At 40.1% G+C, this 23,590-nt stretch overlaps 1 pseudogene; it reads left to right on the top strand.

The window, feature by feature from the left end:
* The first annotated feature begins 1,882 nt into the window (after window positions 1–1,882).
* On the top strand, window positions 1,883–18,411 carry LOC114489850 (annotated as a pseudogene).
* The last annotated feature ends 5,179 nt before the right edge of the window (window positions 18,412–23,590 follow it).

Here is a 23,590-nt window from a genome sequence, read left to right as displayed (position 1 = left end):
TTCTTTATTTTCACAGGTCTAGAGATGAAGAGTAATTGTACCCAGGAGCAAACTCTTTTTCTGAATTCAGTCAAAACTGGCAGCCTTCCAAGTCACTCAAAGTATTGTATGTGATGGTTCACTGTGCCTTCCTAGTGGCAGGATGCTTTTCCTTTCATCCTCCCCTCCAGTCTCCACCACTACTTTCTATTGCCTGAACCTAAACAGAAGCCAACTGGCAAAGCATAATGAGAAATATAGTTTAACCTAGACCTGTTCTGTGATTCAGAGTAGAGCAAGGAAAGGGCTTGGAATCGGCTAATGACCACCACAGTCTGAACTTAGAATGCTTTTGACACCTAGAAATTTGGTGCAACTCAGCCCTAATTTGATTTATTTCTCTTCAGAAAGATTGATCCCTCCTTCCCATTTTGATCTATTTCTTTTCAGTGTCCTTTTACCTCTTTCGTTAACCAACACTTGCTTTTCTTTTATTAACTTTGTCTAATTGAGAGGACCATCACCTATCATCAAGACACATAACTACACCATTTTTCCTTTTCATTACTGAACCCCCTTATAACAATAACAGAGCTGTGGCCTTGCCAATGTCAACCCTCCCTTTCCCATAGGCTGTGTTTTTTATTTTACATGTCCTTACTTCCTTCACTGCATTTTGTCATGCAGGACTAATTTGGAGACCTATAAACCATTTGAACTGATGTACAAATGCTCAGTCATCAAATAAAGCCGTCCCTAAGATCTAATCCAAATGAAATATGGAAAATTCTTGCAGACAGGACACTATATTTGGGGCTCTTTATTACATCTCATTCGTAATACCATCTAAACCAGGGGTATCAAACTCATTTTCACTAGGGGCCACATCAGCCTTGAAGTTGCATTCAAAGGGCCAAATGTAATTTTAGGACTGTATAAATGTAACTACTCCTTAACTAGGGGCAAGGAACTCAGCACTGTCATTGGGTAGAAACAAGGTGTGGGGTCGAATAAAACAAGGTGGAGAGCTGAATTTGGCCTGCGGGCTTTGTGTTTGCCACCTGTGCTCTAAACATTATCCAGTCTCTTCTTGGGCCTCCTTCCCACCACCAAGATCACAAAACTGCATCTCCTCTCCATTTTCTACAGCTGTCCCATATTTTACCACTGTCTCCTCTTCTAAAGCAAAAAAAAAGCACCCCAGTTTCTTGCAGTGCATATTCTTTATTCCCATTCTGGTGAGTGATATAGATTGTGAGTTTAGGCCAGCTAATATCTAACTATAGTGAAGATACTTGTAGTTTTATTAACTAGAAAGGATATGGTTAGAAGAACAATATTAGACCTTCAGCACTCAAATATATACATTGCAACTAGTCTGGAAGACTCTATTGCTATTAAGCCCAGGCCCCAGTCTATCTTCTAGAGGCTACCCGAAGGAGGGGGCATCTGAAGTCTGATCCCATAAAGCTATGGTTTGCATCAGACATCAATAAACCAGGGGATGCAGGTAAACCTAAGTTGATCTGACTCTCAGATTCTCTGCTACTTCAGCAAAATATATATTTGAACAATTTCTGGACCAATGAATTTAATTCTTGAGCTTGTTACAAGCAATCACCCTGAAGGCAGGGCAGAGTTTTATTTCATTTATACATCCATTGATTAATTTATTTAATCAATGTAATAAATACATTCATTGAATTTAAAATGATTTTTTTGCAAATCTATTTCAATTTCTAGAAAGACGACATTGCTTTTGGCCTTGAAGGGTGACATGATTTAGATAAGTGAAATAAGAGTTTAGGTTTCTAAAGTATAACAAATAATAATAGATTTGTAGTGTTCAAAACAATAAGGGGAACTTCTTGGGGAAAGGTAAAGGGGTTGCAGGTGGTAGACAATGCCAGGAAGGCAGTATAGAGCTTGTGGAAGATGTTGCATGTCCGGATTTCATTTGGTGAGCAATGGGGAGCTGCCAGAAGTGTTTGAGCAGAGGCCAAGGTAATTGGGTGTAAAAGGCTAAGTAATCAAACATTAACTTAATATTTATTTGGCAACTATAAATAAAAAGTGGAGGAAAAAGACTTGAAGCAAGAAAACTAGGTTGGAGGTGTGAACTAGGGCACTGGCCCTAGAAATGGAGATGCCTGGAGATAGATTTTGATAACAATGAGTAAGTAAGGTCAGTAGGTGGTGGTGAGGGAAAAGTAGTTGTCAAAATGATTGAGTTTCAAGCATGAGTTACTAGGAGGCTGGTGATACTATGCAAAGAAATCAGGAAGTTGAAAAAGGAAAGGCTTGTGTGAGGCAAGATGATGAATTCAATTTTCTACTTATTAGGCATAATAGTGGCTATAATCTAGGAGGAACTAATTTTATAGGACTTACAAAAACAGGAAGCTAACAAACATTAGGAGATTGTGGCCATAGTTGGATTGGCTTTGTATTTTCTCTACAATAAAATGCAAAGGAGAAAATGAAAAATGCAGTCAGTATTGTAAATATCCATAGAGTTTCTCTCTGGACAAAACTAGCAGGGATCTGTAGCTTTTCTGTGGTCCATGTATCACAAATGCAGCTCCTATAAATTGATATATATTTTCTGAATAATTTGTGTTATTTATTATGCTAAAATTTCACCAGTTAATCCTCACAACAGCTCTCAGATATTATTGTCAGGATTTTCAAAAAAAAAATCAAGTTGCAAATAGGTGAAGCAACTTTCCCCAAGGTCATAAAGGAAGTGATGGAATGGCATTTGAAATTAGATTCTGTGAGGCCGGTTTCAAAGTCTTTGTCCTACTCTATATAGCTAAAGTAGTTCCTCCCTTTTTCTTTTCACAGAATGAAAAAGGAAAGAATGCCTTTTTAAAAAAAGATTTTATTTATTTATTTTTAGAGAGAGGAAAAGGGAGGGAGAAAGAGAAGGAGGGAGACATCAGTTGGTTGCCTCTCTCACACCCCCCCAAATGGGGACCTGGTCCCAAACCCAGACATGTGTCCTGACTGGAAATTGAACCTGAGACCTTTTAGTTCTCAGGCTAGTGCTCAAACCACTGAGCCAAACCGGCCAGAGCATAATGCCTTTTAATGTGAACTATTATCTTTACTATATGATTGCATTCAGAAATTGATTTAATGCCTGCATAGATGCTTAAATCTATCTTAAGAAAAGTTTGGGCTTGGAGCTCTCTGGTTTTTCCCTTAGATTTATTGAGGTATAATTGGTACATCACTGTGTAAATTTAAGATGTATAGCATAATGGTTTAGCTTACATAGATTAAATGGAAAATCCCAAAGAATGAACTGCTATCATTCTCATTGTATTGGTACATAAGAATCTTTACTAATGGAGGCTGAGAATGACTGGATAATTCTGCAGCACAGTGACTCTAACCTGAATGTTCTGGGTCTTCAGTCCCCCTGTAGAAATTGATCATGTGTTTCTGTGAACATCCAGCTGAGATGATAAGAGAACATCATTGTGATAGGAAAGGTCTTCTTGTTTGAAGTCTGAACTAAGCCTGGACCCCACAGAAGGAAGGACTCTTGACACTTTCTCTGTAATCCCACTGAATTTCCCTCCTGCAGCAGCTTAGGACACATATCCCCATGGTTGAATGGGGACATTTTGTTTTGCAAAAACATGCCAGTTGTTTGATTTGACAGAGTTTACCAAGAAAGTCTCATAGAAAGCCTCAGACGTGAGATAGAGTTTCCATAACTGACAGCATTTGTATAGATGAATTTTTTTTAAACATTTATCAGACATGCAGAAAAGCAAAAACATGGTAGGATTATGTCACACAAAGGAGACCGGTCTGCTGATAGTGTGAAGGGAACAGGAAGGAGATAAGCTTAACTTGATCCTCAAAGTTCAGGTAATAGGGGATATTGAGCAAGCAGTTGGTAAATTTTGACTATGACCCAGTTAAGAAACATTCGGTTATTAAGAAGGGAAGAAACTATTTACAAGTACAGCCACATAATCTTGTCTAAGACATATTCTTTTGCCTTTATTTCAGGCTCCTTCATTCTGTGAAAAGGGAAGGCAGGGGGAATCAATGATGGAGTAACTCAGGAGAACCATAGACCTCATGTTCTCCAAAAAAGAGCAGGGAGAATAACACCCTAAGCAGTATAGCTGAATTGTTCTCCCCTCAGTTAGTGTCTGGCAAGAATCCTAGAAACTGGAAAATGTCCAGTTTTTCCTACTATATTTCCACTACATTTTCCACTACATTCCTACTACATTTTCCTACTATATTTCTTAGTAGGAAAATGTCCCTACTATATGCTAAATTTACTCTTACAAAATCAAAATCTTGTATATTATGAGATGATTGAATAAGGCACCCTAATTTCCTTTACATAATTACTGATTAAAAATAGAATGGCATTCTAGGTAAGGAAGGCTATCTGCAAAAAAAATTTAAAGCACCTGTATCAGATTTCATATCTATTAATATCTGTATATCATATCTAGTATCTATATTCTACTTGTTCAATAAATATTTATGTATCCCTACTCTATGCCAGGCACTTGGGGATATAGTATTTATAAGGCAGGCACAATTCTTGACTTTATGCACTTATAGTCTCCTGGGGAAAACAAGCATTAAATAAATAATTGCATTCATTTTTACCTGTATCACTTTGTAAAAAATGAAGAAATACTTTTAAGGTATTATGCTAGGTGAAGGATATACAAAAATAGACATCCTCAAGAAGTGCAAATTGAATCTACCTGGCTGTAATGTATTACATTAGCATCAAATGTGTCCAGCTGTCACCTTTAATATCTCATAATGTGTCTCCTTCACCTCCTAACATGATTCAACTCATATCCCCTTTCTGTTGGAATCCCCATCTCAATCCACCTGCACCAATGACAGAATACTATCACTTCTTAGGTCTGTAGGCCAATCAAAGGAGCCTGTGAATTCTTCCACTAACCAGAATTTCTCGGCCATATTGAACCTCAGCTGATGTGAAACAGGCCAATTCATTCCTGTTTCAGAAAGCAGAGGGCTGCATTTTCTTTGATCTGAGGGTTTATGGAACCCATGACATCTGAAAATCCTGTTTTAGAATGTGGCACAGTAGAGAGCTTTATGTCTAGGACTTATCCTTCAGTGTTAACAAGAGATTTGGATTTTAAAATATGAATTCCCTCACATTTATCCTTTAGGCATCTTTATGGCAGTGTAACTAAAGGGAAAAGTAAGCTGATCACCCTGCCCTCAAAAATCATCAGAGGAAATATTTCTGAGTCATCAGACAAATACCATAAGGAGTTACACCTCTGCAGTCCACCCATTTAAAAACAAAGTAGAAAAGTCTCCAAGCATGTAGTTCTCCATTGAATTATATAAAGAGCTTTCAGATCCCTGGGTCCTAATTTTGGAGCTGTATAATCATTCCTCAAACCTATTAGCTGACAATCATCATTACAAGAAATCCAAATGTCAAGACTGGTAATGGTTCTACTAAAATTGCTACAATTTGAGATATCTAACTTTTATGTAGTAATTTTAATAATGAATAATCTTCTTAAAATTCAGTTGGGCTCCTCCAATTAAAAGAAAAAATACATAAAATTCAAATAGCTTTTCCTAAAAGATGTCATGGATTTCTGAATTTTGAAATGTGTGTTTAAGTAAAATAATTTTTAAACAAGTATTTCATGGGATGTATTTTTTTTTAATTGGTGGGATTTTGAGAAAAGAGATATATGCATGGTGTGCTGGTAACCTGATCTTCTAAACAAAACTCTAGTTTGAAATTTTTGTTGATTTGTTTTAGTATAAATACTTCTACCGTGGCCAATTTCAAGCTATCAACCCGAACTCACTGAACTCAGGTTTGGGAGGAGATGTGCTCTCTGTGCAGACTGGCTGCTGCTGGGGTGGTTGGGGGCGGCGGTGGGGAGGTTTCCTGTTAAAGAGCCCAAAGGCTGCATCCTCTCTGATGTAGTTCCCAGAAAATCCAGTTTTTGAAATTATACTTATATTTGATTTTATAGCTATAAAACTACAGGTTCCTTTTGTAAACCTTTACAATGCTGCACATTTTGATGTGGCAATCAGTTTTCCTTAATGAGAGATATAGATCAAGATGTAAGTGTTTGCTGGTAAGGCAGATATTAAAAAGATTTGTGTTATTCCTCTTGGCAGTCACGTTTCTATCCCATTGGATGAGGTAAATGTATAGTGCTCTCCGTGACTGTCCACCAGATGGCAGACATTCCACAGCAGCCTTAAATGAAGCACAGGAGTTCTGCGGCTGAACAGTGATTTCTGAAGATGCAGGAGGAAACAAAAGCACATCTGGTTAAACAACAGCAAAGGCAGAAGCACAGTTACAACTCGAAAGTGCACTCTCATTTTTGATCCCTCTTCAGCACACACCTCTCTCTGGGGTTCTAGAGGGCTTTATCCGACTGCGCTTTCCCGACGTTTTCATCAGGAAACATCTGCATTTGAACATGGCTACAACTGAACTTTTGATCTTTCCCTCCCCTCCAGTTCCACTTCTTGTTCAGCTTTTACTTCCAGCTGCTCATCCCAGAAACGTGGAACTCATCTTTAATTTTACTGTTCTTACTTTTCATAGCTAATCCATCGTCAGATCCTATTGATTCTTGTCTACCGTCTTTCCTTGGGATTACTGCACCATAGCCTCCCAACTCCTCGCCCCTCTATTTTCTGCACCACAGAAACAGCATTATTCTAAAATGTAAACCAGAACATGTTATTCTTTTGTTTAAATCCTTCAGTGGCTTTATTTGACTTTTTTCTTTAAAGTAATTAACATGTTACTTCTTGAGGCAAAGTCTCAGAATAAACTAGCAAATGTGAGTAGATAAAAGCAAAAGCAATAGACTTCACTAGCCCACTGGATACAGCTACTTAGTTCATTAGCAGAGTGGGGATGCTTTCAACAGAAAATAAGTTGATACTTAGTGCCCTCAAAATCATGATCTACCATCCACCTCCCACAGGGAAATTATCTGCTTGTCCACCTCAAAGAGGTTATAGGCAGAACCTAGGGTTTTATTTTGAAGATGTAAAAGTCTCTTGAGGGGAATTGTGAAAGGAACTTTGGGATGATGGTTAGATCTGAAGGCAATAATATTAAGTGTTTCTTCTGTCCTCTCCCCCTTCCCTCCTCCACTCCTCCCCTGCCCCTTTCCTCCCAGTGTTTATCAGCTTGAAAACGCACTTTTAATTTTTTAGTGAGAGTTCATGTGGGTCAGAATTACACATTAGCTCATGAATTTGTATTTTCCAAATAAATCAGTCGAAATGTGAACATTAATTTATTTGAGTGGAGCTGTCCATGCTGAGCTAAAAACTAAACCATCACAAATAAGTACTGATGATAAGCCTGAGATGCTTTGATACAGATATATTATGTATGTGCTAGGGTGACTTTACCCATGGAAGGTAGAAATGTAATCACCTGTGAGAGAGTCAATTTGCAAGAATCTGCCTATGAGTTGGAGGGGCATCCATAGGATATCTGCCGTGCCCAGCCCTCCAGCTTCCTGGGAACTGTCCTCTTCCTCCATATTCTGAGAATCTGGGGCTTGCTTTCCCACACCATAGAGAGGCACATTTTTCCTAAACTGTGATGCTCTTCCCCTCTTTCAGGGACAGACACTTAACCTGGGCATTGGGCTGGACCAACGATGCTCCTCCCTTGGAGATTTGGAATCAGGGACAGAAGATTTCAGCAGTCTAGAACAGAGAGAGATAACCTAAAAAGTGATTCCTTGGTGGTGGATATTTTCTACCCTTGGTTCTGGAGAACAGAGACAGCCAGTGTACAAGGAGGAGAAGAATGGAGACTTGGAGAGGAAGCAGAGACCGGGACGGAGAGTTTCTCCTGATTTCCCAGGGGTGCTCCGGAAGCTGGTTGCAGTTGACTAGCGAGGTCCTGCTGCATGTCTGCCCTTGGGTTCTGGGAGGCAGTCTCATTCCTTCCAATGAGTTCCTTTGTTCCCTCTTCATGAGGCTCTGTCGGGTCTCTATCAATTCCCACCAAAGGTTCTAACAGGCATGCTTTTCTTTAGAAGTTTAGGCTTCTCGGGCCCACCCTTTTCTCTCTAACTGTCCCTGAACATTTTCAGAAAAGCAGAGGAGGCTTTCTTTTTCCCTTACAGAGAAGCAGAGAGTGTTCAGCAGAGTAAAGGTATTTTTAATACACTTGGAGAAATATTGTAACCTGCATTGTTTTCTGTTACTATACAACAAAATTCTCTTTGAAAGGTCTTTGCAAAAAGGAGTCTTAAAAACAGCCAGACTGGAGGAGAGATTGTTGCTGTGTACTCTGAAAAGCTCTTACAACAGTCTGTGATTCTCTAGTAATTATATCAAAATTGACAGCTCTACATTTTAGAAGGCAATTAACTGTTTGTGAGATTCCTTTGTTAAGCCAAAGAAGAATTTTAGAATGTTCTTTACCCGCTTTGTACACAAGTGAATAGCGCACCCACCACTCCTGGTTTCTTTATTCAAACAACTAGGCAAAAGCTTTTGTCTCCTTCACAGACAGGGCCTGGTCAGGGCTGCCACTGCTTTCTGTCCCAAACCCATTCTCATTGCTGTCACTCAATGTATTTGAATGAACTGATCCTCTAATACTGGCAAAAACATTTTAATTCTATGGGTATTTATTTCTATTGCTTCCCAAACAGTATTAAAAGTTGGGGGTTTTCATTTCTGTAGTATAAACTCACTGCTCATCAAAATCCTGGGGGCCTAAGCATGAGTGCTGGTGGAAGAAAAATAATTTGATTTCTGTGGTCTCTTAGGGAAGCAGAAAATGCTCTGTGAAATCATTTGTGAGAAAAGCAAGCTCAATTTTGGGTGCATTTTCAAGTAATATTTATCTTATCTTGTGTGCTTGAATGGCACCTCTTGAATCTGAGAGATCTGCTTGGTTCTGTGGGCATTGGATACACAGTCCAGGCCTGGACACACAATGTGGAGAAGGGGGCTGACCCGCTGCTGGTGAGCTGAGGTCATGGCCTTTGATGAACTTGGGCTGGCGTGTCCCTTCGACTAAAGCGGCCTAGGGTTTCTTAAGTCTTACTTTTTTTTTTGCCGTATTCATCAGAAAGTGGGCTTTGCCCTCTCTTTTCTTCATTACCCTTGACCCATACTGGGTCATCCGTCTATCACATTTCAGCCAGGCATTTAAGGCACAAAGCTGATGGCTGTGGGTGAATCTTGGTGCACTCATTACACACACAAAAGTAATTGGATTCACAGACTCTAATTTCTTCATTTTCCTCCAGTCCGTGTAGAGAACTCTCTTTTCCTGATTTTGTAGGAAGTGAGATTTCTTTCCTTTATTGTTTTTCTAGGTTAATTTGCGGGGTCAGAATGAAGTTTATTTTATGACAGCTTGTAAGCTCCTGTATGTTTATATCCTTTTACTCTCTCACTCACTGAAGCACCTCTTAATCATTTCCTCATTTTCCTGGGCCTGTGGGCTCTGGATAATTCTCTTTATATTTTCCCCTTTTAAAAAGAATTTCCCAGTTGTTAGACCCTCAGGACCACATTCCTGGTAGATGAGGAGGCACAAATTCGAAACCAGGCAGTCTCTTTCTAGAGGCCAGACTGCTACTCCCTGTGGCGTGTTTCTAAAGAAGGAACCATAGATGGAGGAATAGGTGGACGCACTGTACCTCCTCGTACAACCAAGATTAGAAAACCAATAATTTACAACAATAATTTACTATCAGAATAACACCCAGATCCGGCAGAGGATTTATCTGAAGGGAAGTCGGGCAGCCAAGAAGTTGAAGTAGACGCGTTAATCCGGACTGGTAGGAGAAGACGAGCCGGGCGGGCGCGGGGCTGGGTCCACGGCGCGCGGAGGTCGGGGGAAGGTTTGGCGCGAAATCGGCGCAAAAGCCATCCGGGGGCTCAAGAAGGCAGCGGTGATCCCTGAGTATGAAAGCTGTGGCTGGCAGACCCAGAGGGGTAGCAATTGTGGACCAGGGCAGAACTCGCGGCCCAGAAGCCCAGAAAAGGGTCTGAGTCCAGGGGAACGGAACTACCGCCATTGTTTTCTCCCACCCCGCTCCCGCCCCGCCCCCCACATATAACGTCACAATCTAGCGACCGGGGTGCTCAGCCCCGGTGAGCACCTAAGGCTCCGCCCCCCACCTTAACAAGAGCAACCAGACCGGAAAATAAAAGGAGAGACAGGGGGAAAAAAAAATATGTTTTCAACAGAGAAGATCAGTCCCCCAGGACTCATCCTTTTGAGCGACCAAGAATTAGCCAGTCTATCAGATGCACAGTTCAAAACACTGGTGATCAGAAAGCTCACGGAACTGGTTGATTTTGGACGAAATTTAGATGAAAGAATGCAGATTACCATAAAACAGATGCAGGAAGACACGCGGAGGAGAGCCAATAGTGAAAGGAAGGAATATGAGTCTCAAAACAATACAGTGGACCAGAAGGAAGATACAATCAACCAAGCAGGAAAGCACGATGAAATAAGAATTCAAAAAATTGAGGAAAAGATTAAGAGCATCCAAGACACCTTTAAACGTTCCAATATCCGAATTATAGGGGTACCAGAATCGGAAGGGGAAAAGCAACAGATTGAGCACGTATTTGAACAAATAATAAAGGAGAACTTCCCCAATCTGGCAAAGGGAACAGTCTTCCAAGAAATCCAAGAAGCTCAGAGAGCCCCAAAGAAGTTGGACCTAAGAAGAAACACACCAAGGCACATCATAATTACATTAGCCAAGGTCAAAATGAAGGAGAGAATCCTAGAAGCAGCAAGAGATAAGGGGACAGTCACCTACAAAGGAGTTCTCATCAGACTGTCAGCTGATTTCTCCAAAGAGACCTTACAGGCAAGAAGGGGCTGGAAAGAAATATTCCAAGTCATGAAAGACAAGGACCTACATCCCAGATTGCTCTATCCAGCAAAGCTCTCGTTTAGAATGGAAGGGCAGATAAAGTGCTTCTCACATAAGGTCAAGTTAAAGGAGTTCATCATCACCAAGCCCTTATTTTATGAAATGCTAAAGGGACTTATCTAAGAAAAGAAGATAAAGAAAAGACATGTATAGTAAAAGGACAGCAAACTCACAAATATTAACAACCACACCTAAAGCAAAACCAAAAGAAACTAAGTAAACAATTAGAACAGGAACAGAACCACAGAAATGGAGGGCACATGGAGGGTTAGCAGCAGGGGGGTGGGAGGAGGAGAGAGGGGGAAAAGGTATAGAGAATAAGTAGCATAGAATGTAGGTTGAAAATAGATAGGGGGAGGGCAAGAATAGTACGGGAAATGTAGAAACTAAAGAACTCATAAGTATGACACATGGACATGAACTAAAGGGGGAAATGTGGGTGGGAGGGGGTACAGGGTGGAGGGGAGAGAAGGGGGAAATGGGACAACTGTAATAGCATAATCAATAAAATATATTAAAAAAAATAAAATAAAAAAATAAAGTTAAAAAAAAAAATAAAGAAGGAACCTGGGGAGGGAGGAGGCCTAGGCCTGGGAGGGCGGTGCCAGCGCAGCAGTTGCAAACTCTGGTTCAAGGCTGCTGAGAGCAGGTGGGTGGTACAGTCAGGCTGGCTTTAAAGAAACGAAATGAAACCACGGGCAAGGTGGATATGGTTTTTTGTTTCCTCACTGTCTTGTAGTAAGTATTAAACATAGTATATTAGGAACCTTAATGTCAAAGCAAATTGTTTTTACACTTTCTTCCTCTAGGCCCTTGAGTTCTAGTAAAACTAGAATTCCTAGGCAACCTATTTTTTTGAAGTTCCCAGAGTAGAGCATGCAGATCGGCAACCCCTTCTCAGTTTGGCACACTCTCGAGCACACATGCGTGCGTGCACACACACACACACACACACAAATCCATTTTCTATATGAAACACACTGTAATTAGCTCTGTAAAAACTACCAAAGCACAAAATTTTCTCCTTTTGAGATCTTTCCTTCCCAGGTCTTCCCAGTCTTTGCTTATTTTGTCTAATAATACTCACGTAGGTACCATTGCAGTTATAATTGCTCTGTAACAAACTACCTCCAACTTAGTGGAGTAAAACAACAACAATCATTTGAATATTCTTATGGTTTCTACTTCATGAGTCAGGTTCCTGGGACCATCAGGCTGACTGAAGCTGTAACAGCAGATCGGGCCAGGGGGTGGAGCACTGCTGCAGCTGGGGGCTGGATGGGCACCTCTCCCTCTTTGTGGAGTCTCAGGGTTCCTCATGCAGCCTTTCTGTATGAGTTAGTTTGGGTGTTCTCATAGCATTATGGTCTAGGATATTCAGATACCTTATGCGGTGGCTCTGGGCTGTAAGGGAGGAGCTTCCTTTCCAGCCAAGGAAACAGCAGCTGCATCACCTTTAATGACTTAGCCTCAGGGGTATCCTATTGGTTACAAGCAGGTCTGAAACATGCTCAGATTTTCTATCCCACTGTTTTCTGCCTCTCAGTTGGTACTAAAGTAATGATGGAATACTAGGTACCAACACCCTCAAAAACAAAAACTTAAAGGTCACATAGCCCACTCCCCTGATACAACGGCTAATTAACCTCTTTTTAAAAAGTTTATCATTTAGATTGACTTTCTTTTCAAAGTTCAATTTTTTAAAATGTAAATTCTAACAAGTTTTAAACTTTACTTTATTTTTAATAATCTTATATGTTTTTACCAAAACTACCAAGAAGCCAGTAATAAATAATAATTATTTTCAAGGCATTGATGGTTTTAAAGAAACAGGAGTGAAACACACAAGAGAAAGACAAAGCAGAGGCCCATTGACAGGTAAGTGCTGAAGGGAAGAGCAGCTTAGAGAACAGTTAGTCAGGAACCTCTGCTGGGTGGTGTGTCTTTAAGCTTTCCTTTAAGTGAGTGGTTCAGTTAGAGAGATGGAATGAAGAATGGACTTCACATAGAGCTGGGACAACGGGACCCAGACTCAGAATGGAAACAAGAAAATCATAAAAGGCTGAGGGTGAAAACACAGGAGTGACTCCCACCAAAGTCTGTATCACTCTGAGTTGGCAGAAGAGGCAGTGATCCAGTAGCCAATTGCTAATTTCCCAGAAGACTAAGAAATAGATTTGTAAGGAGTAGGAAGCATACAGACCTGGGGTTTAGGAAATAGAAAGCACCCAATTCTAGGACAGATGATGGTTAAATGTTCCAGCTGTGCCATTGGATTGACCTGGATTTAAATTCCAGGACTTCTTCCCACTAGCTATGTGACCTCAGGAATATGCTAACCTCTCTCAGATTCTGTTTTCTCACCTGCAAAATTATGCCTACCTCATAGGCTCATTATGAAGATTAAATAGCCTGTTTGTGAAGTATGGTAGAGCAGGGGCTGGCATAAAGTAAGTATTTAGTAAATGGTTGCTCTGGTAGCTCTTATTATTATTTCCATGGAGTCCCCAAAGTGTTTGAAGATGAGCTCCCCCCCACCCACCCCCACAGTATCACATTGGAGAAATGTCTCCCAACTTGTGAACTTTTGTCCTGGTTATTATTAATTAGCATTCATATAATTTAATATTATCAAATGACTGAACAATAATTTATTTGTAACTTTAATACCTCTCCTGATAGAAGGTAGGTGCTACAGCAAAACAGAAATAAGGAGAGTGTGATTAGAAGAGCATATTAATGAGATGAGTAATTTGAGTTACTCAGAGTACAGATCTGAGCAGTGAACTAAAACCATGGGCTGAAAAAGACAAAAAAACTGTGGGCTGATGATGGAGCGGGATATTCTCCTTCCATAGCATTCCCTCACCTGTTGTGCATGCATTATCCCTTCAGAGGAAAGCCTGGAACTTCTTTGTTTCCATGTAAGAATTTTACAATATTCAACTGTTATCCTGAAATCTTTGCAAGGTGTTACATGCTATTCCAAAGATTTGTAAGTGCTATGAACTGAATGTCTGTGCTCCTCCAAAATTCCTATGTTGAAGGCCTAACCCCCAATGTGATGATATTTGGAGAGGTGTCCTTTGGGAGATAATTAGGTTTAGATGAGGTCCTGAGGTGGGGTTCTCATGATGGGATTAGAGCCCTCATAAGAAGAGACCAGAAAGCTTCCCTCCCTCAATCCCTATATAAGGATGTGGTAAGAAAATAACCATCTGCCCATCGGAGGGTCCACATCAGATGCCAAGTCTGCTGGCACCTTGATCTCAGACTTCCCAGCTTCCAGAACAGTGAAAAATAAATGTCTGTTGTTTAGGCCACTCAGTCTGTGGTACTTTAATGGCCCAAATTGACTAAGATAATAAGGAAATTGAATATTTGTATTTAGAAATACAATTCTAATAGAAAACTGATTTAAATAATAATTTACTTCTGAGGGGAAGCCATTAACTGAATCTGTAATGTCGTTTAAATATCAAATATTTTTAAATGTAAAAGCATTTTTCAAACTGGTGCAATAATGTTTTTTAAACAAAACAGGGAAAATAAGGCACTAGTCTATGAAACAGGAGCCCTGTGTTCAGTCCTCTGCTCTGTTGTATGGATCTGACCACATCATTTACCTCTCCAGCCCTCAATTTCTTTATGTGTAAAAGGAAACAGTAGGAAAAGTTTTGGTAAAAACATTATAAAAAATGTCCTTCCCATTCCTATACCCACTAAGAGGAACTGAAGGAAGCTCACTAGAGAAGGAAACTGGATACTGAAACTAAGAAAGGCCCTAACCTCAAACAGCACATTCTGAAGAACATCAGCAAAGAACGCCACTTGAAGTAAGCAAACCGAGAAGCCAGGCTCTGACACAGGGTTCCCTTGCTCCTGGACGCGTGCGAAGTGTGGAAATGAGACTGAGGCACCTCTAATTCTATTCACTTTAGAGAAATGAAATCTTCAAAGGATGGGTGGGCTTTAGCAAAACTCCTGTTTTGAGTCATTTGTCTGCTAAAGTTCTTCAGGAGGTAAGAGCATGTCCAGAAATTCTATTTAGGATGGATTAGAGGCTTCAAACTAGCTAGAAGAGAAGCCATAACACTGATTTTGCAAAGTATTTTACATTAGATGGAGGGAGTGTCAAAGGTCACTATCAAAGAACTGAGGAGGGAACACTGATGAAATTATTGGGCCATCAACCCCTAAGCATGCTTTGGCTCTGCCATTGCCAAAAATAATGGGACTGGAAAAGATAGCCATCAGTAAAGGAAACTTTTTTTTTCTTTTTAGAAACTACTTGGAGTGTGGTAGTGAGAACACACGGAAGCTCCAAGCTCAGAGCAGCTGACAGCTGTGCCATCTTTTCTATCTCACGTGGTGTCCCTACTATGATAGAGGAGTAGGGAACTGGGACCACATAAGCCTAGCACTTAACTGGTCATTGTTAACCCCCATCAAATGTCTGGATGGGAGAGTTTTGCAGGTTTTGGCATAACTCAACAAAATAATTGTTTCTGACTTCTGGCCAAGATGGAGGCATAGGTAGACACACTGTGCTTCCTCATAAGGACAACAAAAATTTAGAAACACAAAAACAACCAGTACTGACAGAAAATTGAACTGTATGGAAGTCCGACAACCAAGGAGTTAAAGTAAACATATTCATCTAGACCAGTAGGAAGGGCAGAATTGGGTGGCTGGGCAGAGAGGGGTCACAGCCAAAAAAGTGGTGGCTGGCAGACTCAGTCCCACATTCACGTATAAATAAACCAGATGAAACTGGGAGTGAGACAGACTGTGTAACCCAGAGTTCCAGCTCCGGGAAATAAAGCCTCAAAACATTGATTGAAAACACCTGTGGGGGTTGAAGTTCTGGGAGAGACTCCTAGCCTCACAGGAGAGTTCATTGAGAGACCCACAGGGTCCTAGAATGTACACAAGCCCACCTACCCAGGAATCAACACCAGAAGGGCCCAGCATGCTTGGGAGAAGTGGCAGAAGTGACTGAAATACAGGAGAGAGTGGAGCAAGTGCCATTGTCCCTTCTCAGACCCCTGCCACACATATAGCATCACAACCCAGCTACTGGGTTGCCCCGCCTAGGTGAACACCTAAGGCTCCGCCCCTCACTATATAACAGGCATGTCAAGATTAAAAAAGTGGGCCCTGGCTGGCGTAGCTCAGTGGATTGAGTGCGGGCTGCGAACCAAAGTGTCGCAGGTTCGATTCCCAGCCAGGGGACATGCCTGGGCTGCAGGCCATGACCCCCAGCAACCACACATTGATGTTTCTCTCTCTCTCTTTCTGCCTCCCTTCCCTTTCTAAAAATAAATAAATAAAATCTTTAAAAAAAAGTATACTGTGCAACCATTAAAAAAAAGTGGTCCAAACGAAAGAACAGATCAAAGCTCCAGAAAAAATACAACTAAGCAACAAAGAGATAGCCAACCTATCATATGCACAGTTCAGAGCACTGGTGATCAGGATGCTCACAGAATTGGTTGATTTTGGTCACAAATTAGATGAAAAAATGATGGCTATACTAAGTGAAATAAAGGAAAATATACAGGAAACCAATAGTGATGGGAAGAAAACTGAGACTCAAATCAGTGGAGTGGACCAGAAGGAAGAAAGAAACAACCAAACAGAAAAGAAGGAAGAAACAAGAATTCAAAAAAATGAGGAGAGGCTTAGAAACCTCCAAAATATATTTAAATGTTCCAACATCTGAATTATAGGGGTACCAGAAGGGGAAGAGGAAGAGCAACAAGTGGAAAACTTATTTGAACAAATAGTAAAGGAGAACTTCCCCACTCTGGCAAAGGAAATAGACTTTCAGGAAGTCCAGGAAGCTCAGAGAGTTCCAAAGAAGTTGGACCCAAGGAGGAACACACCAAGGCACATCATAATTATATTATCCAAGATGAAAATGAAGGAGAGAACCCTAGAAGTAGCAAGAGATAAGGAGACAGTTACCTACAAAGGAGTTCCTATCAGATTGCCAGCTGATTTCTCAAGAGAGACCTTACAGGCAAGAAGGGGCTGGAAAGAAGTATTTCAAGTCATGCAAGGCAAGGACCTACATCCAAGATTGCTCTATCCAGCAGTTTTCATTTAGAATGGAAGGGCAGATAAAGTGCTTCTCAGATAAGGTCAAGTTGAATGAGTTCATCATCACCAAGCCCTTATTATATGAAATGTTAAAGGGACTTATCTAAGAAAAAGATGATAAAAAAACATGTACAGTAAAATGGCAGAAAACTCACAATTACTAACAACCACACCTAAAACAAAAACAAAAAGAAACTAAGCAAACAACTAGAACAGGAACAGAACCACAGAAATGGAGATCACATGGAAGGTTAGCAACAGGGAAGTAGGAGGAGAAGAGAGGGGGAAAAGGTACAGAAAATAAGTAGCATAGATGGTAGGTAGAAAATAGGAGGAGAGTAAGAATAGTATGGGAAATGTAGAAGCTAAAGAACTTATGACAGATAGACATGAACTAAAGGGGGGAATGTGGGTGGGAGAGGGTGTGCAGGGTAGAGGGGAGTGAAGAGGGGGAAATGGGACAACTGTAATGGCATAATCAATAAAATATATATTTTTTTAAAAAGAAAAAAACAAAATAATTGTTCCTGGAACTGGCAAAGAGTGAAGCTGGAATTCCAGCCCCATTAGGGTTACCCCTTTGGCAACTGGTGAGCAACAGCAGAGCTGTTTTCCTATTTCTAGCTACAGCCAGGGCTGTGTGGTGAATGAAAATGGACACAACCTTCTTTCTGTGTGGAGACCTCTGGACACCCAGCTGAAATTGTTTTACGCCTGAAGAAACCGCAGCTCTGGCTGAAACCAAGATGAAGACCCACTAGAGTTGTCCAATGAGAGCATAGTCTGCTCTCGGTGGCCTACAGGAACACATGTTGTCGGGGACCACATGTCACCTGGAGGGCCATTTGGAGCTTCAAGCAGAAAACCAACACCTCCAACAAGAAGTTACATCTGATTAAGAACTATCTGGAGAAAGTAGAGTCTAAACTGAGATCTTTCTGCACCACCATCCTGAGATTTTGGACAACCAATACAAAGAATCCAGAAAATTTTATCTAAAAATGGAGGTTACTTCTGGTACCTTTGTTGCATGGGATGATGATCAAAACAAACTGTAAATCATTCCCATGGAGCTTCCCAAATAACATTTGCTATAAACATGAAAGATATGCAACCCACACCCCCAGTCCACTTTGGGCTGGCTCTTAGCTTTTGTATGCTTTACCATGAGATCCTTAACAACCCAGAGCTTGCTTGCACACTGGCTGAAACCATTTTTGATGAAGCCACCACAGAACTTTATGCACTGAGTGAAGACTAATACAAAGGCAGTGCCCTTATCCTGAAGTAGCTTAGAGAAAACAACATCATGGACATCAGATGATGCAGGAGATGAACATGAGGGGCAGAAGGAGCAGAAAACTAAATGTATATAGAGTGTCATCCTTTTTTCCTTCAAGAACCCTTTTACACATCTCCATTTTTCATTCCACTTAGATTCTCTATAACAAAGAAACATATTTGTGTGTCTGAAATCAACTTAGAAATTTCACAATGGATAGACTACATTTCTTAGAATACGTGTTGTACTATAGATAAATCTCATAAACCACCTCTTCTTCAGGTGCAAATAATATGTGTTAAGTGTTATGTGGAATAAAGTGGACATTTTTAAACTAGGAGAAAAAGGGATGCAGGACAGAATTCCACTAGAAGGAGAAATAAGATTATAGCAGATACGGATTCCATTCCCTGTGCTGGTCAATAGGTGGCATTAAAGTAGCTTGGATGCCAAATGGGACAAAGGGTGGAAATAAATATTCAGGATAAAGGCAGCCTTTGGGTGAGTATGTGGGGTGGTCGTGAGAGTGGTTGTTCATATTTGAATATATCTTATCTCTCTCCTACAATGTTAAATCTTTGAAGTGAGAAATACTTCCAGGTACAATTAAAAGTTGTACTCAACTTTACTGTGCCCTGGTTTCCTCCCTGTAAAATGGATATAGTAGTGATGCCTACCTCATAGAATTATTGTGAGTAATAATGAGTTAATGCATGTATTGGGTTAGTCAAAAAGTTCGTTCATTTTTTTCCATAAAATGGCTCTAGTAGTGCTTAGCTGTCTTTAACTTCATTTGAAAGAATTTTTTAGATTGTATTATGATAGCTGTCATATCAGCATGCATTAAAAACTTATCAAAATGGGTAAATTTTTGTGTAGCCATTTTATTATTGAAAATGGAAGAAAATATGCAACATTTTCTTTTTTTATTGTTGTTTAATTACAATTGTCCTCATTCCTGTCCCCCCATTATTCTCATATGCAACATTTTTGGGATATTATACTTTACTATTTCAAGAAAGGTAAAAACTCAACTGACACACAAATAAAGATTTGTGCAGTGTATGGAGAGGGTGTCAAAAGTGATTTGCAAAGTTTTGTGCTGGAGATTTCTTGCTGGACGATGATGCCCCATGGTTAGGTGGACCAGTTGAGATTGATAGTGATCTAATTGAGACATTAATTGAGAACAATCAATGTTATGCCACGTGGGAGATAGCATACATACTCAACCTATCCAAATAAATAAAGTTATTGGTGGAAATGAAAAATGTGTCTTTATTTCATAGGAAAAATTAAACAAACAAACTTTTTGGCCAACCCAATAAATACAACAGAGCAACTTAAAGAGTAAATGCCCAGTAAATGTCAACCATTACAACTCTGTACAATGGTCATGATGCACATAGTTAGCTTATGCAGTGTCAGTGGGTACCGGTGGCTGCATAATTGGATGAGATGCTCACAAGCCTGATATTTATCACCCAGGGACTAGGTAGCATTAAAATATTCATAGAACTATTTGGTAAGGTAAGAATTATTTACACTGGTGATGTAACACTTTGCCTTAAAAACCTCAAAGCTCATTAAAATGGTATCTCTCTGATTATCATTTGGACGTATACTTCATTGAGTTTTTCCAAAGAAGTATCGTATGAATATTGCAAAGCTAGGAAGTGTCAGTCCTTACCATGTTCAGCTGTGACCAGACATAGGTAATACAGACCTGCTTTATGAACTCAGTTCTATCATTACCTAGATGGTCACTAAGATAATCAGGATGTAATTAGAGAGAAGCCAGAATTAGTCTTGCTATTCTAATAATCAATGAACTAGAGGGGAATTCTGAAGCACTTGCTCAGACACCAAGCTGCATTTTGCCTTCCTAACTTTTGACTCTAGAAGTTTAGGTCATGTAGTTGGGCTTTGGCCACCTTCCTGGTTTTCATGTCAACTTTTCCTGATAATGTATTTCAGTTTTGGACCCCAGCTTGGGTCTTCACAACCTGCTTATCCATTTGTCACCCTCTTATCCTAACACCCAGACTCTGCTACTACCTCTCAGGTGCTGGACGAGCTTCTGCTTCAAACCCTGTTGACCCACCTGGAACACCTGTCACCACCTCTTGGACAAACACTTCCATAATCTGGGAGGTGGCCACAACAATCGCATCCTTTCTCTGATGCTGACCCCAGCCCAGATTAACCTTGCATTCCCCACAAAAGACCCTATTATTGGGACTATTGACCAGGTCAGTAAAATCTGTCCAAGCTGCAGGGTTATTTTTTCCTTGTCCATTTCTGCCTTTTTTTCCTTCTATAGGCTCATCTATGGCTAACAGAAAGGGAAGAATGGAATAAGAGAAAAGCAGATAGTATAAAGGAGGGGAGTAACAGAAATAATTCTAGCTCCAGAGATGTAAATGCTATGCATAGGAAATAGAAAATAAAGTGATTCTGAAATTTTAACATGGTGGGGTGGGGGATAAATGTCACAGAGGCAATGTGGAAATAAAATGGGACTTAGCTCTGTTTGAGCCCTGCCTCTCATGAACTGGTTATATGACTTTGAGCTAGTTAAGCTCTCTGAGTCTCAATTTCCTCCTGTATAAAATAGGATTATAAAAGTTTATTTTGCAGGGCTGTTGTGAGGATTAAATAAGATAAAGCTTACAAAAATGCTCCATTTTGAGTGGTGCCTATACCACCCATGACCATTCTTAGATTAGAAGTTGAAAAGTAATACCTGTGAGCTGGACTTGGCTCAAAGATAAGTTTTGTTTGGCCTTGTGTCACAGGTACCTGAGACTACCCCCAGGTTCGATGATTCATGAGGAGCACACATGTAGTTGTACTCATGGCTATGATTTATTTTGGCAAAGGATGCAAAACCAAATCATCAAAGGAAAAAGCAGGTGGGGTAAAGTCCAGGGTACACCAGGTGCAAGCTTTCAGGGGTCCTGTGGAGTCAGTTGCCCCAGCAATAGATAGTGACAACATATGTGGAATGCTGCCGACCAAGAAGCTTATTAGAAACTCAGCACCCAGGTTTTTATAAACTACTGGCCATGTGAGCAGCCTCTTCCAGGCACATATGAAAACTCCAGACTCCCAGAAGAAAACAGGTTCTCAGTATAAACCATGTTGTTTGTGCAAAGAGTTTAGGTCCTGTGAGTTACTCTTATCAGTTCTGGGAATGATGGGAACCTTCCCCAAATTCAAGTTTCCAGATACCAGCCAAGTGTCGACCGTGTAAGTAGGGCTTTTTAAGAATAAGCAGTTAGACACCATACAGTCTACAGATGATGTAACAGAATTGTGCACCTGCAGCCTGTATAACTTTGGTAACCAGTGTCATCCCAATAAATTCAATAAAAAAAAAGAATAAGCAGTTAAGCCTGCTAAGTTAATCTTTTTGCAGGGGGATGGGGGGAGGTGGGCACAGGGCTGAACAAATTTTGCCCATGCAGGTTTTTAAATGTAATTAATTAATTTTTTTTTACTTAGTTGTTATCCTTCAAAAGCAATGAAGAAATTTCATTCAGGATTTTCAGCTTCTTGTGAAAAGTAAGATATTGTGGCAAAAATAGATCTGTATATCCATATGACAACAATTGATAGTCCCTTTTAAATAAGACAAATTTCCTTAAATTCACCCCATCTCCACCACTGTCAATAGTCTTTTCTGCACTGAGTACCAACTGCCATTTAACATCATGTGCTTGTCACTCTGGCTAAGGGCTTCTTGAGCCAGGAGTGGCCAACTGCCCAGAGGATAAGAGAAAGAAGCAGGCGTGTGGAATGTCACGCAGTCATGATACTTAACAATAAAGCAAAAGGGTCATGTTCATGAATTCCTGCTGTTAGGTCTTCAGAAATGCCTTGAATTTCAAATTGCACTTTCTATTACAGCAATTACTCATGGGGATCCTTGAATTGATATGACAACACTTTTATTACTATTTACAAGTCTCTTTTATTTAAGTTAGCTTGAATGTGTCTTTGTTCCTACCCACCTAGAGATTATTGACTGGAATAGTGATGATACAAATAAAACATTATATATGTATATATGTATACACACACATATATATTGATATGAATTGATATGACAACACTTTTATTGCTATTTACAAGTTTCTTTTATTTAAGTTAGCTTGAATGTATCTTTGTTCTTACCCACCTAGAGATTACTGACTGGAATAGTGATGTTTTATATAAATAAAACATCATATATGTATATATGTATACACACACACATATTTACTAACTCAAATGTTTAGTGAACACCTACTATGTGACAAGATAGTGCTAGATAACAAAATATTTCATCTTTATATTTCTAGCACCTACAGAAGTACCAGGCACAGAGTTCACACTCAATAAATGCTTCCTGACTTCATGAAGTTCAAGTATTCAGAGATCTAGAAACACAACCATAGAGATAATGAAAACAATTTCCTCCAGGATAAGAAGGGGAAAATGAAGTGACATTATTGTGAGAGTATGCTATTCATTACTCTAAGCAGACAGATGTTCTAGATGCTGCTTTTCTAATTCCAGTTGCAAAACTGGCACAGGGACAAGCTGTAGAGAAGGAACTGCAACTCTTTTGATGTCTATTAAAGGGTCCATTCCACTGAAAGAAGAGAATTTGAAAAATTCTTTATGGCCTCCTTGATGATTTTATCACTCAGAAGACTGAGGAAGCAAGTACAAGAACTTATAGATTGACTTGACTCTAACTAATTAGGAAACACTAATTGGTGAAGAATACAAAAGCTACAGGAACATCAAGAAAAAGAGGCAGTGTCATGTTAGAGTTGAACACTGGGAGAAGAGTCTGTATCTGTGAGTATTGTGTCAGTTGTAAGTGGCAGGAATCCAATTTCAAATTGACTCAGGCACAGTTGGATCCAGGTTTTAAAATGAAGTAATCAGGAGCCAGTGTTTCTGTGTTGGTATTAATTGTGTTGTTGTGTGCTGGCTTCATTCTCAAGACAGGTTCACCTCTCATAGTGGCAAGATGACTTCCAATAGCTTGAAGCTTACGTTCTACAAGGTTAGTAACCTCATTTAAAAAGAGAGATTCTTGCCCTGGCTGGCGTAGCTCAGTGGATTGAGTGCGGGCTGGGAACCAAAGTGTTCCAGGTTCGATTCCCAGTCAGGGTACATGCCTTGGTTGCAGGCCATAACCCCCAGCAACGACACATTGATGTTTCTCTCTCTCTCTCTCTCTTTCTCTCTCTCTCTCTCTCTCTCC

Source organism: Phyllostomus discolor, chromosome 2 (assembly GCF_004126475.2).
Source record: "Phyllostomus discolor isolate MPI-MPIP mPhyDis1 chromosome 2, mPhyDis1.pri.v3, whole genome shotgun sequence".
Classification (NCBI taxonomy): domain Eukaryota; kingdom Metazoa; phylum Chordata; class Mammalia; order Chiroptera; family Phyllostomidae; genus Phyllostomus; species Phyllostomus discolor.
Note: the sequence above shows the minus strand (reverse complement) of the source record. Positions and strands in the feature narration are given on the sequence as shown.